Source organism: Jaculus jaculus, chromosome 15, assembly GCF_020740685.1.
Source record: "Jaculus jaculus isolate mJacJac1 chromosome 15, mJacJac1.mat.Y.cur, whole genome shotgun sequence".
Taxonomy (NCBI): domain Eukaryota; kingdom Metazoa; phylum Chordata; class Mammalia; order Rodentia; family Dipodidae; genus Jaculus; species Jaculus jaculus.
In genome coordinates, this window is record NC_059116.1 from 15921792 (window position 1) to 15924640 (window position 2849).

The 2849-nt window shown below is 40.9% G+C and overlaps 1 non-coding gene across 1 annotated transcript; it reads left to right on the forward strand.

Moving 5' to 3' along the window:
* The first annotated feature begins 1170 nt into the window (after window positions 1-1170).
* Window positions 1171-1260, forward strand: LOC123455246. The gene has a single exon (XR_006633783.1). It is a non-coding gene; the product is annotated as a small nucleolar RNA SNORD14 (small nucleolar RNA).
* Window positions 1261-2849: the final 1589 nt, after the last annotated feature.

Genomic DNA, 2849 nt, shown 5'->3' on the forward strand with positions numbered 1-2849 from the left:
AAGTACACACAAGTGCAGTGGTGGCTCACAGCCCTGGTGGGTAACCACTGGCTTTCTGGTTGGCTAAAAAGTCCACTCAGTGTAAAGGATCCCACATCTGGAACTGGGCACAAGGTCAAAATCCTACAGAAACAAAGATTACGCTCTCTAATGTCAAACTCCCACTACTGTCTGGCTAAAAGAGGGATGACATTCATTAAAATCTCCCTAAATTAATAATTCTCGTCGTACTTAACCTATACTGACTTCACTCTTCATTGAAGAATCTGTTTTTCTCTTTCAGAAGGTAGCAAGATCCAAGAAAATAAACCACCCCTAGTATATCAGCCAAGTCCCAGGTGAAACCACAGAGGAATTGGGAGGGTTATGCTTCCATGGTGAGCCTGACAGTCAGCACCAGGGTGAATGAGGCTGAGGATACTCAACACCTACCAAAGCAGAGATCCTGAGGCTCCTAAGAGCTCATCACTGAAGTAGACTTAAAACACACCCATCGCAGCTCAGGGAATTTTGCCAAAGAGGGGGCAGAAAGACTGTAAGAGCTACAGGTTGGGACATCATCCTCAGGGTCACTGCCTCCCCCCCAATAACTGACTGCTGTTCCTATAACATATAACCCACAACCTCATGAGGAATATCAGCAACCCCAGTGAGGTACGCGCCCATCAGGATGGGGGCATGGAGAGAAAAAAAAAAAAAAAGATGATACCAATACATAATATATCCATACAAAGTATGTTCTTAAAAATAAAATAAAAAGAATATTTTGTATATCTAAGGCATTTATTACAGTTACCTTCTCATTCCTAATACAAAGTACCTGACCAAAAGCAGATGATTGGAAGAAAGCTTTATTTTATGACTTAGAGTCTCAAGTGGAAGCTCCAGCATGGCAGAAGAAGGATGGTAGAACAGAGGCTAGACATCACATCTTGCCACAGCAGCTGGCAGGAAATGGCAAGAGGGAGGAGAGCTCTGGCAAGTGGCAGCTGAGCTATAACGTATCAATGCCCACCCCCAGCAACACATCTTTTCCAGCAAGGTGTCACCTCCAATTGCCCGTCGCTAGGGACCAAGTATTCAAACAAGATGAGGCTACCAGGAAAATATGTGAAAAATCGCCACAATATTAAATGTCCTTGTATAGTTGAAATCAAGATTTCAGGCCTATCACTGTGATGATGGTCTTCCAACATTCGCAGTTTCCACCAGAAGGGTTTTCCTCTGTGTTGGGTAAACCTTCCTTGGATGTCTGAGCGAGTTTTCATGCTTTCATGATGCTTTTTTTTTGGTGTGGTCCCCATCTTACAGGAAATAGAAAGTGGCTTGTTCTCTGAGCCTTGACATCACATGCTAGAGCTTGTTTGTGTTGGAACTTACAGTACTCCCTTTTCAGGTGTGATCCTGAGGGACTCACATGGTGTTGCACACGTGCGCTTTGTGACAGGCAATAAAATCTTGCGAATCTTGAAGTCCAAATGACTGGCTCCTGATCTTCCTGAGGACCTCTGCCATCTAATCAAGAAAGCGGTTGCTGTTCGCAAGCATCTTGAGAGGAACAGAAAGGATACGCATGTTAAGTTCCGGCTGATTCTGGTAGAGAGCCGAATTCACCAATTGGCTTGTTACTATAAGACCAAGCGGGTGCTTCCTCCCAACTGGAAATATGAGTCATCCACAGCCTCTGCTCTAGTGGCATAAATTTATCTTGTGTACTCCAGCAATAAAATCTCTTGAAATAATTGAAAAAAAAAAAAAAGATTTCAGGCCTAGAAGTATAGACTTTGTAAGATGATAAACTCTATCTCACGTATATTTTGATAAGTACATAGTCAACATTATTTTTGGTTAAAAAAAAAATTTCTGAGAAAATTTACTCAGTGTCATCATAAAATCAATGTAATCATGTACACACCATTTTTGCCTATGGGACCAGAAAAATGGTGACATCAGTGCTGATGTCCCTGGAAGGAGTGAGGTCAAGGTCAAGCTTCCTTTATGCAAGGCTGTGCTGTGTCTCCCAGTTTTATTGCAAGTTGTTTCTGAGGACTGCTTTGTTGGACAGCTGAGTGTTGTATGAGCAAGGAAAGAAAATGTCCCAGTAAACATGATTTGGGCTACTTACATTTTTTTAAATGTATTTTTATTATGATTTATTTATTTGAGAGAGGGAAAGAGGCAGAATGAGAGAGAGAGAGAGAGAGAGAGAGAAGGAGAGAGAGAGAATGGGCACACCAGGGCTTCCTGCCACTGCGAACAAACTCCAGACACATGTACCACCTTGTGCATCAGGCTTACGTGGGTTCTGAGGAATTGAACAGAGGTCCTTTGACTTTGCAGGCAAGTGCTTTAGCCGCTAAGCCATCTCTGCAGCCCCTTGGGTTACTTAGTTGACATGGCTGGAAACTGCTCATTTCATATAAGTTACATTACAAGCAAAAAAAAAAAAAAAAAAACAACAACATAGTATTCCTGGAATAAAGACAATACACTTCATATTGATTGATCTAATTAAATTTTTATACTGGGAGAATGAAACTTAACATAGAAAAAATGATTTTGGGTTTGTCACTCGTATCAGACACGTCTTTGGCTTCAGTGTCTCAATTTTATGTCTGAGGGCCTCTTCATAAACAGCTCTACTTATCTGTTTAGATCTGAGGGAAAGCTTACTAAAAAGAATCTATCAAACATTTTTCTTAATGTAAGTCTGATTTTACTCAGACATGTTATGATTAATTATGTCATTGTTATAGTGACTGACATGGCAAATTATATGTTCCTTATCACTGTACAAATATTAAACTTAGAAAGACTTCAATCCACATCTCTCACCCCATACAAATATC